This window comes from Triticum urartu, chromosome 5A (assembly GCF_056163025.1).
Source record: "Triticum urartu cultivar PI428250 chromosome 5A, HENAU_Tu73, whole genome shotgun sequence".
Lineage (NCBI taxonomy): Eukaryota > Viridiplantae > Streptophyta > Magnoliopsida > Poales > Poaceae > Triticum > Triticum urartu.
The window spans coordinates 421,796,669-421,809,961 of NC_141877.1; positions in this window are offsets into that span (position 1 = coordinate 421,796,669).

Consider the following 13,293-nt stretch of genomic DNA (forward strand, 5'->3'; position numbering starts at 1 on the left):
CAATCCTATCCTCGAAGAATAAGGTGTCCTTCTCATCAATGCGATAACACTTGTATTTGGGTAGGCCCTTTGCAATACCATGTTTCACTCTCTTCACCATGGTATCAAGGAGTTGTGCCTCACGAATTTGGTCTTCCAAAGTTGGAGTGACTTGAAAGTTGGCAAGAAAACCTTGAGGAACAACTTGGTGGTTGAGCTTACGGAAAGCTTCACAAAGATTTGGTTGGAATGGCTTGAGAATTAAGCTGTCGCAATAAGCCTTCCTGCTCAAAGCATCTGCAATCACATTGGCCTTGCATGGAGTATATTCAATACTTGGGTTGAACACTTGAATCATTTGACCCAACGAGTTTGCCAGAGGTTGAGGTTGGGTTGAGTGAAGATATATTTAAGGCTCTTGTGATCGGTGAAAATGTCCACTTGCCTTCCCAACGAGAGATGTCTCCATGTTATTAATGCATGGACAACTACCGTCAAATCAAGATCGTGAGTGGGGTAGTTCCTTTCATTGGGCTTCAACTGACGAGAGGTATAGGCCACAACTTTCTTCTCTTGCATTAACATGGTGATGTCTACTACACAACCTTCTTCTTGTAGACGTTGTTGGGCCTCTAAGTGCAGAGGTTTGTAGGACAGTAGCAAATTTCCCTCAAGTGGATGACCTAAGGTTTATCAATCCGTGGGAGGCGTAGGATGAAGATGGTCTCTCTCAAGCAACCCTGCAACCAAATAGCAAAGGGTCTCTTATGTCCCCAACACACCCAATACAATATTAAATTGTATAGGTGCACTAGTTCGGCGAAGACATGGTGATACAAGTGCAATATGGATGGTAGATAAAGGTTTTTGTAATCTGAAAATATAAAAACAGTAAAGTAACTAATGATAAAAGTGAGCACAAATGGTATTGCAATGTGTTGAAACAAGGCCTAGGGTTCATACTTTCACTAGTGCAAGTTCTCTCAACAATAATAACATAATTGGATCATATAAATATACCTCAACATGCAACAAAGAGTCACTCCAAAGTCACTAATAGCGGAGAACAAACGAAGAGACTATGGTAGGGTACGAAACCACCTCAAAGTTATCCTTTCTGATCGATCTATTCAAGAGTCCGTAGTAAAATAACACGAAGCTATTCTTTCCATTCAATCTATCCTAGAGTTCATACTAGAATAACACCTTAAGACACAAATCAACCAAAACCCTAATGTCACCTAGATACTCCAATGTCACCTCAAGTATCCGTGGGTATGATTATACGATACGCATCACATAATCTCAGATTCATCTATTCAACCAACACAAAGAACTTCAAAGAGTGCCCCAAAGTTTCTACCGGAGAGTCAAGATGAAAACGTGTGCCAACCCCTATGCATAAGTTCATGGGGTCACGGAACTCGCAAGTTGATCACCAAAACATACATCAAGTGGATCACATGATATCCCATTGTCACCACAGATAAGCACGTGCAAGACATACATCAAGTGTTCTCAAATCCTTGAAGACTCAATCCGACAAGATAACTTCAAATGGAAAACTCAATTAATCACAAGAGAGTAGAGGGGGAGAAACATCATAAGATCCAACTATAATAGCAAAGCTCGCGATACATCAAGATCGTATCACCTCAAGAACACGAGAGAGAGAGAGAGAGATCAAACACATAGCTACTAGTACATACCCTCAGCCCCATTGGTGAACTACTCCCTCCTCGTCATGGAGAGCGTCGGGATGATGAAGATGGCCACCAGAGAGGGATTTCCCCCTCTGGCAGGGTGCCGGAACGGGTCTAGATTGGTTTTCGGTGGCTACAGAGGCTTCTGGCGGCGGAACTCCCGATCTATTCTGCCCTCTGATGTTTTTAGGGTATATGGACATATATAGGCGAAAGAAGTCAGTCAGGGGAGCCACGAGGAGCCCACGAGGGTGGGGGCGCGCCTCCCTGCCTCGTGCCTCCCTCGAAGCTTCCCTGACATCTACTCCACGCCTCCTGGATTGCTTCCGTTCCAAAAATAAGTTCCGTGAAGTTTCAGGTCAATTGGACTCCGTTTGATTTTCCTTTTCTACGATATTCTAAAACAAGGAAAAAAACAGAAACTGGTACTGGGCTCTAGGTTAATAGGTTAGTCCCAAAAATCATATAAAATAGCATATAAAACATCCAAGGTTTATAATATAATAGCATGAAACAATAAAAAATTTAGATACATTGGAGACGTATCAGCATCCCCAAGCTTAATTCCTGCTCGTCCTCGAGTAGGTAAATGATAAAAACAGAATTTTTGATGTGGAATGCTACCTAACATATTTCTCTAAGTAATTCTCTTTATTGTGGCATGAATGTTTAGATCCATAAGATTCAAGACAAAAGTTTAATATTGACATAAAAATAATAATACTTCAAGCATACTAACAAAGCAATCATGTCTTCTCAAAATAACATGGCCAAAGAAAGCTATCCCTAGTTCCCTACCAAATCATATAGTGTGGCTATGCTCTATCTTCACCACACAAAATATTTAAATCATGCACAACCCCGATGACAAGCCAAGCAATTGTTTCATACTTTTGATGTTCTCAAAAAATTTCAATCTTCACGCAATACATGAGCGTGACCCGTGGATATAACACTATAGGTGGAATAGAATGGTGGTTGTGGAGAAGAAAAAAGGAGAAGATAGTCTCACATCAACTAGGTGTGTCAACGGGCTATGGAGATGCCCATTAATAGATATCAATGTGAGTGAGTAGATATTGCCATGCAACGGATGCACTAGAGCTATAAGTGTATGAAAGATCAACAAAAGAAACTAGTGGGTGTGCATCCAACTTGCTTGCTCATGAAGACGTAGGGCATTTTGAGGAAGCCCGTCATTGGAATATACAAGCCAAGTTCTATAATGAAAAATTCCCACTAGTATATGAAAGTGATAACATAGGAGACTCTCTATCATGAAGATCATGGTGCTACTTTGAAGCACAAGTGTGGTAAAAGGATAGTAGCATTACCCCTTCTCTCTTTTTCTCTCATTTTTTGGGCCTTCTCTTTTTTTATGGCCTCTTTTTCTCTCATTTTTTATTTTTCGTCCGGAGTCTCATCCCGACTTGTGGGGGAATCATAGTCTCCATCATCCTTTCCTCACTGGGACAATGCTCTAATAATGATGATCATAACACTTTTATTTACTTACAACTCAATACTTAGAACAAGATATGACTCTATATGAATGCCTCCGACGGTGTACCGGGATGTGCAATGACTCATGAGGGACATGTATGAAAGAATTGTGAACGGTGGCTTTGCCACAAATGCGATGTCAACTACATGATCATGCAAAGCAATATGACAATGATGAAGCGTGTCATAACAGACGGAACGGTGGAAAGTTGCATGTAAATATATATCGGAATGGCTATGGAAATGCCATAATAGGTAGGTATGGTGGCTGTTTTGAGGAAGGTATATGGTGGGTTTATGGTACCGGTGAAAGTTGCGCGATATTAGAGAGGCTAGCAATGGTGGAAGGGTGAGAGTGTGTATAATCCATGGACTCAACATTAGTCATAAAGAACTCACATACTTATTGCAAAAATCTATTAGTTATCGAAACAAAGTACTACGCGCATGCTCCTAGGGGGATAGATTGGTAGGAAAAGACCATCGCTCGTCCCCGACCGCCACTCATAAGGAAGACAATCACTAAATAAATCATGCTCCGACTTCATCACATAACGGTTCACCATACGTGCATGCTACGGGAATTGCAAACTTTAACACAAGTATTTCTCAAATTCACAACTACTCAACTAGCATGACTCTAATATCACCATCTCCATATCTCAAAACAATTATCAAGTATCAAACTTCTCATAGTATTCAATGCACTCTATATGAAAGTTTTTATTATACCCATCTTGGATGCCCATCATATTAGGACTAGTTTCATAACCAAAGAAAATTACCATGCTGTTCTAAAGACTCTCAAAATAATATAAGTGAATCATGAGAGTTCATCTATTTCTTCAAAATAAAATCACCGCCGTGCTCTAAAAGGATATAAGTGAAGCACTAGAGCAAACGACAAACTACTCCGAAAGATATAAGTGAAGATCAAAGAGTAGCTGAATAATTATGTAACTATGTGAAGACTCTCTAACATTTAATAATTTCAGATCTTGGTATATTATTCAAAGAGCAAGAAAAAAATAAAATAAAAATGACGCTCCAAGCAAAACACATATCATGTGGTGAATAAAAATATAGCTCCAAGTAAAGTTATCGATCAACGAAGACGAAAGAGGGGATGCCTTCCGGGGCGCCTTCCGGTGCATCCCCAAGCTTAGGCTCTTGGTTGTCCTTGAATATTACCTTAGGGTGCCTTGGGCATCCCCAAGCTTAGGCTCTTGCCACTCGTTGTTCCATAATCCATCAAATCTTTACCCAAAACTTGAAAACTTCACAGCACAAAACTTAAAGAAAAATCTCGTGAGCTCCGTTAGTATAACAAAATAAATCACCACTTAGGTACTATTGTGAACTCATTCTAAATTCATATTGGTGTAATATCTACTGTATTCCAACTTCTCTATGGTTCATACCCTCCGATACTACTCATAGATTCATCAAAATAAGCAAACAACACATAGAAAACAGAATCTTTGAAAAACAGAACAGTCTGTAGTAATCTGGATCAAACGTATGCGTCTGTAACTCCACAAATCCTGACAAATTAGGAAGTCCTAGGCAATTTGTTTATTAATCTACTGCAAGTGGAATTGGTATTTTATCACTCTCTGGTAACAAATGAAAATTATTCTCGTGAGCGCATACTTTCTGTTTTTATAGCAAGATCAAATAACAATCACCCAAGAAGATCCTAAAGGCTTTACTGGGAACAAACACTAATTAAAACATAAAACACAATCATACAGAGGATAGATGAATTATTTACTAAACAGGAACAAAAATAAAGTTGGGTTGCCTCCCAACAAGCGCTATCGTTTAACGCCTCTAGCTACGCATGATGATTTCAATGATGCTAGCATAAAAGATAATAATTGAAACATAAAGAGAGCATCATGAAGAATATGACTATCACATTTAAGTCTAACCCACTTCCTATGCATAGGGATTTTGTGAGCAAACAATTTATGGAAACAATAATCAACTAGCATAGGAAGGCAAAACAAGCATAACTTCAAAACTTTAAGCACATAGAGGGGAAACTTGATATTATTGCAATTCCTACAAGCATATATTCCTCCCTCATGATAATTTTCAGTAGCATCATGAATGAATTCAACAATATAGCTATCGCATAAAGCATTCCTTTCATGATCTACAAGCATATAATTTTTATTACTCTCCACATAAGCAAATTTATTCTCATCAACAGTAGTGGGAGCAAACTCAACAAAATAACTATCATGTGAAGCATAATCCAATTGAAAGTTAAAATCATGATGATAAGTTTCATGGATATCATTATTCTTTATAACATACAAGTCATCACAATAATCATCATAGATAGCAACTTTGTTCTCATAATCAATTGGAACCTCTTCCGAAATAGTGGATTCATCACAAAATGAAGTCATGACCTCTCCAAATCCACTTTCATCAATATAATCATAATAAATAGGATGCATGCTTTCATAATAATAAATTTTCTCATCAAAACTTGGGGGACAAAAAATATCATCTTCATCAAACATAGCTTCCCCAAGCTTGTGGCTTTGCATATCATTAGCATCATGGATATTCAAGGAATTCATACTAACAACATTGCAATCATGCTCATCATTCAAATATTTAGTGCCAAACATTCTAATGCATTCTTCTTCTAGCACTTGAGCACAATTATCGGAATCCTTATTTTCATGATAGATATTAAAAATATGAAGCATATGAGGTACCCTTATTTCCATATATATTTTTGTAATTTTCTTTTGTAAATTAAACTAGTGATAAAACAAGAAACTAAAAGATTTGATTGCAAGATCTAAAGATGTACCTTCAAGCGCTAACCTCCCTGGCAACGATGCCAGAAAAGAGTTTGATGTCTACTAAACAACCTTCTTCTTGTAGACATTGTTGGGCCTCCAAGTGCAGAGGTTTGTAGGACAGTAGCAAATTTCCCTCAAGTGGATGACCTAAGGTTTATCAATCCATGGGAGGCGTAGGATGAAGATGGTCTCTCTCAAGCAACCCTGCAACCAAATAGCAAAGAGTCTCTTGTGTCCCCAACACACCCAATACAATGGTAAATTTTATAGGTGCACTAGTTCGGCGAAGAGATGGTGATACAAGTGCAATATGGATGGTAGATAAAGGTTTTTGTAATCTGAAAATATAAAACAGCAAGGTAACTAATGATAAAAGTGAGCACAAACGGTATTGCAATGTGTGACTCCAAAGTCACTAATAGCGGAGAACAAACGAAGAGATTATGGTAGGGTACGAAACCACCTCAAAGTTATCCTTTCTGATCGATCTATTCAAGAGTCCGTAGTAAAATAACACGAAGCTATTCTTTCCGTTCAATCTATCCTAGAGTTCGTACTAGAATAACACCTTAAGACACAAATCAACCAAAACCATAATGTCACCTAGATACTCCAATGTCACCTCAAGTATCTGTGGGCATGATTATACGATATGCATCACACAATCTCAGATTCATCTATTCAACCAACACAAAGAACTTCAAAGAGTGCCCTAAAGTTTCTACCGGAAAGTCAAGACGAAAACGTGTGCCAACCCCTATGCATAAGTTCACGAGGTCACGGAACTCGCAAGTTGATCACCAAAACATACATCAAGTGGATCACATGATATCCCATTGTCACCACAGATAAGCACGTGCAAGACATACATCAAGTGTTCTCAAATCCTTAAAGACTCAATCCGATAAGATAACTTCAAAGGGAAAACTCAATTCATCACAAGAGAGTAGAGGGGAGAAACATCATAAGATCCAACTATAATAGCAAAGCTCGCGATACATCAAGATCGTATCACCTCAAGAACATGAGAGAGAGAGATCAAGCGCATAGATACTGGTACATACCCTCAGCCCCGAGGGTGAACTACTCCCTCCTCGTCATTGAGAGCGCCGGGATGATGAATATGGCCACCGGAGAGGGATTTCCCCCTCCGGCAGGGTGCCGGAATGGGTCTAGATTGCTTTTCGGTTTCTACGGAGGCTTGTGGTGGCGGAACTCCCAATCTATTCTACCCTCTGATGTTTTTAGGGTATATGGACATATATAGGCGAAAGAATTCGGTCAGGGGAGCCACGAGGGGCCCACGAGGGTGGGAGGCGTGCCCAGGGGGGTAGGGTGCGCCTCCCTGCCTCGTGCCTCCCTCGAAGCTTTCCTAACATCTACTCCAAGTCTCCTGGATTGCTTCCATTCCAAAAATAAGTTCCGTGAAGTTTCAGGTCAGTTGGACTCCATTTGATTTTCCTTTTCTGCGATATTCTAAAACAAGGAAAAAAAACAGAAACTAGCACTGGGCTCTAGGTTAATAGGTTAGTCCCAAAAATCATATAAAATAGCATATAAATGCATATAAAACATCCAAGGTTGATAATATAATAGCATGGAAGAATCAAAAATTATAGATACGTTGGAGATGTATCACATGACACCGAGACCTTGCAATGAGGCATCACAGAAAACTTCGAATGGCTTGGATTCATCAGGAGGAGTTAAGAAAAGAGCTGAGACTAGCTTCTCTTTAAGAGTGTTGAAAGCAACGTCACACTCAGGAGTCCAGACATACTTGACATGCTTCTGGAGGAGATTGGAAAGAGGCTTTGCAATCTTTGAGAAATTATCAACGAATCTTCGGCAATAGCTTGCAAGACCAAGGAAACTACAGAGCTGCTTGACATTCTGAGGAGGCTCCCAGTTCACAATTGCAGAAACCTTCTTCGGATTAACAGCAATGCCCTTGGCAGAGATGATGTGGCCAAGGTAAAGAACTTCATCAAGCCAAAACTCACATTTGGAAAACTTCGCATAGAATTGATACTCTCTGAGCTTGTTGAGCACCAATCGCAAATGTTTGGCATGCTCCTTCTTATTCTTGGAGAACACCAAGATATCATCGAGATACACCAGGACGAATTAATTTATGTAGGGGTTGAAGATGAAGTTCATCATTCGAGAGAATGTTGGAGGAGCATTGACATGGCCGAAAGACATGACAATATATTCATAAGAACCAAAGCTTGTTCTGAATGCTGTCTTGGGGATATCCTCTTCACGAATGCGAATCTAATGATAACCTATACGGAGGTCAAGCTTGTAGAACACCTTTGCACCTTTAAGTTTCTCGAATAGCTCATTGATGTTGGGAAGTGGGTACTTGTTCTTGATTGTATTCTTGTTCAATGGACAGTAATCGATGCAAAGTCGGTCCGTGCCATCCTTCTTCTGGACAAAAAGAACACCACAACCCCATGAAGATGAACTCGGTCTGATCAAACCCAGATGCTCTTGTTCATCGAGCTGTTTCTTCAATTCCTTCAGCTCCTTTGGCCCAAGCTTGTATGGATGCTTGCAAACGGGTTCAGTACCAGGCTCAAGATCGATAACGAACTCAATTGGCCGGTGCGGAGGCATACCCGGAAGCTCTTGTGGAAAGACATCTTGGTACTCGCAAACAACTAGAATCTGAGAGATAGCGTCTAACTCGCCCTTCTCATTGAGAGAGAACAACCGAATGGTTTCATCCCGAGCGGCATAGATGATCACATCCTCGGACGAGTGTGTCAATTTAATTTCCCTGGCAGCACAATCAAGTTAAGCCTTGTGCTTAGAAAGCCAATCCATCCCGAGAATTAGATCAATATCCAAGTCGCCAAGAACATTTGGAGAAGACAGAAATTTATAGTTCCCATCTTGATACCGACATTCAGAACCAACATGCTATAGCTCAAACTCTTAGCCGGATAAACAACTTGCAATGCTCTAGGTAATACCTCTGTGACAAAATTGTGCTTCGATGCAAATGGATATGACATGAAAGAATGCAATGCACCAGTATCAAATAAGACTTTTGCAGGAATATCATTAACTGGAAGATTACCCATGATCACTTCTGAAGAATCCTCTGCTTGAGCTGCGTTCATCATGTTCACCCTTGCAGACTTGGGATTATGCTTGACCACTGAGGGAGTCCTGGACTAAGGGGTCCTCGGGCGTCCGGCCTGTTAGCCATGGGCCGAACTGATGGGCTATGAAGATACGAAGACTGCACCCGTGTCCGGGTGGGACTCTCCTTGGCGTGGAAGGCAAGCTTGGCGACTAAATATGTAGATTCCTTTCTTTGTAACCAACCTTGTGTAACCCTAGATCCTCCCGGTGTCTATATAAACCGGAGGACTTAGTCTGGAGGACATACATCATCATAACTATACAAGCTAGGCCTCTAGGGTTTAGCCATTACGATCTCGTGGTAGATCAACTCTTATAATACTCATATTCATCAAGATCAATCAAGCAGGACATAGGGTATTACCTCCATAGAGAGGGTCCGAACCTGGGTAAAACATTGTGTCCCCTGTCTCCTGTTACCATCGACCTTAGACACATAGTTCGGGACCCCCTACCCGATATCCGCCGGTTTTGACACCGACATTGGTGCTTTCATTCAGAGTTCCACTGTGACGTCGACGACAGGATCGATGTCTTGCCTTGTTCTCAAGGATAATATCACCACGGGAGGAATGTTGGCTCCAGGACAAACCCTCCAGCTGGGCGGCTTTACCATGACGGCCCGTTCGGTCGTTAAGCCGACGATGACCTCTCGGGCCATCGAAAACCCCCTTCGTATCGAATCCGAACACTCCAAGCAGATGGATCCGGCGGAGCTTTCATCCTTAAACGAGCTCCTAGATCGCATCGCTGCCCTGGGGGGGCTACAAACTACGATCGAATTGGGCTTAAGCCCGATCAGAGAGAAATCAAATCTCCACCGATCACCCACCAGATAGAGGTAGTCGAGGAGCGAGTCGATAACTCTTCCTCCATACTAAGGACGGACTATGTCCAGATCTCTGGTCTCGAAGAGCCAGACACCTACCCACGAGGAGATGCATCCTGCCCTCCGAACATAGAATCGGACGACGGACCTAAGAAATTAGTGGACATCCCGGAGCCCGATCTACTAAGTTCGGAAGACCTTCAGACTCCGGATCCAAAACTGGGTCAGGGTTCAGATTTAAATCCACCCACCCACCCGAATACAAACGCTCTCATGAGCATACAACAACAGTCTTAGGAAACGGTCCACCACTTATGGGCCAGATTCCTTCTTGTCAAAAACAAGATTAAAGATTGCCGTGACGAGGAAGTGATCTCAGTGTTCCGCAACAATTGCAGGGACGAAGGAATCCTCAACGCCATCAACCGCCATCGCATCCTACACTTCGCTGACTTGGCAACTATCGTACAGAAGTACATCGCAATGGAAAGCGCCTGGAAAACTCAAGCAGCCCATTGGGAATCATCGATCCCCACTCAACCCCTCATTCAGGCCAAAAGGGCGCGCCCTTGCAACAAGACCGGTTCAATAGTAAAGAAATACAAGTCTAGTACGGGGCGCGGAACCGTTCTGGAAGGATGGCTCGATGGGCCATGCAAAATACACGCAACACCGGATAACATACCAACACATAGCCTTAGAGCATGTTGGATACTCTGTCAAGTGGCCAAGAGCGGCGAGGATATCCTCACCAAAAATAACCCAGAACAACACCCCCAGAGGACAACGACCCCAAAGTACTAACAATCTTCGAGATATTCGCCTCAAACAATAGGCGCAAAAGAGCACTACGCGGACTCGCCGAAGTCTATCAAATAGCAGCATTAAACCCTTGGAATGACACAGCTATAACTTTTAATGCCGGTGACGAACCAAAATACAGGACAATCCGAGCACCAGCCGCCTTGGTCCTCAGTCCAATCATGGATGGCTTTTGGCTCACCAAGGTCCTCATGGACGGCGGCAGCGGACTAAACCTCATCTACGAGGATACAATACAAAAAATGGAAATAGACAGGAACCGCATCGAGCAAAGCAACACGACCTTCCGAGGAACCATTCCCAGTCGGGAGGCACAGTGTGCGGGAAAAATCACACTCGACGTGGTATTTGGCACACTGGAGAACTATCGGTACGAAGAAATAACCTTCCAAGTGGCCCCTTTCAACAACGGATATCACGCCCTCTTAGGGCGAGATGCATTTACGCGCTTCCAAGCGGTACCCCATTATGGATACATGATGCTTAAGATGCCTGGGCCAATGGTATAATCACTCTAGCTAGTGATCCGGACATAGCACTCCGCGCCGAGAATAAAACAGCATCCTTGGCCCTCGAGGCATTATCTGAAGCCCTCGCAGTCGAAGAATTAACCGCGTTGCGCTCCACAGTGGACAGGGATGATGTGGTCCTAGACAAACGACCCAAATCCACCTCCTTCAAACCAGCAGAAGAAATAGTCAAATTCCAAGTCCATCCAACGAACCCCAAGAAGACAGCATCCATTGGACCACAAGTAGACCCAACAGTTGATGCCGCGCTACAAGAGTTCCTGTGCGAGAATTGGGACATATTCGCCTGACACCCTTCTGATATGCCAGGAATCCCACGCGAGTTGGCTGAACACAGCCTCAATATATTGAAGGGATATAAACCGGTCAAGCAAACACTGCGGCGCTTTTCCAAACCCAAACGTCAAGCTATGGGGGAGGAGCTAGCCATGCTAATCGAGGCAGGATTCATTAGAGAAATAAAACATCTAGAGTGGCTGGCAAACCTGGTGATGGTTCCGAAGAAAGACAAGTCCTGGCGCCTGTGCGTCGATTTCAAAGACCTCAACAAGGCTTGCCCTAAGGATCCCTTCCCCCTCCCCCGCATTGACCACATCATTGATGCTATCGCGGGACACGACTCATTATGCTTCCTTGACGCATATTCTGGATACCATCAAATTAAAATGAAGGAGTCCAATCAAGCTGCAACAACATTCATCACCCCATATGGGCCATTCTGCTTCAACACCATGCCCTTCGGACTCAAGAATGCCGGCGCCACTTATCAACGCATGATCCAAACATGCCTGGAGAAACAGATCGTAAAGACAGTTGAAGCCTATGTGGATGACATCGTAATCAAGACAAGGCACATCGAAACACTAATAGATGACCTACGCCTCACATTTAACAACCTTCGCGCATATGACATTAAGCTCAATCCGGAAAAGTGTGTTTTTGGCGTCCCCGCAGGAAAGTTGCTGGGCTTCATCGTTTCCAATAGAGCAATTGAAGCAAATCCAGCCAAAATCCGAGCTCTTTCACAATTGGCTACGCCAACAGACCTTAAATAAGTCCAAAAACTCGCGGGTTGCGTGGCAGCTCTAAGCCGCTTTATCTCCAGATTGGGAGAAAAGGCACTGCCACTCTATCGTCTTCTACGGCGAACCGATCACTTCTAGTGGACGGACGCGGCAACAGCTGAACTGGAAGAAATAAAAGCCCTTCTAGCAAGCAACCCAATCATGGCCGCACCAAACGTTGGTGAACCCATGTTGCTATACATATCGGCAACACATCAGGTGGTGAGCGCCGTACTCGTCGTTGAATGAGAATAGGACGGACACAAATTCCCGCTTCAGAAGCAAGTATACTACGTATCCACTGTCCTTACTCCATGCAAATACTAGTACCCCCATTATCAAAAGATAGCATACACGGTCTTCATGGCATCCCGAAAGCTACGACACTACTTCCAGGAGTGTTCGATCACGGTGACTTCCGAAGTACCACTCAACGACATAATAAACAACCGCGATGCCATGGGCCGGATTGCCAAATGGGCCATTGAGCTCCTCCCATTTGACATTACATATAAACCACGTCGAGCTATTAAATCCCAAGTACTGGCTGACTTCGTCGCCGAATGGACAGAGGCCAAAGTCCCTAAAGAGTATGGCACATATTCCAATTGGGTTATGTATTTTGATGGCTCCAAAATGCTGGCAGGACTAGGAGCAGGCGTCGTTTTAACGTCCCCTACTGGAGACGCCGTTCAGTACATACTCCAAATACTATACACAGACTCTGATAACGCAGCCGAATACGAGGCCTTATTGCATGGTCTCCGGATGGTTGTCTCCATGGGCATAGAACGCCTGGAAGTGCGCGGGGACTCAAACCTCGCAATATCTCAAATAAATGGAGACGTCGATGCCAAAGACCCGAAGATGGCAGCT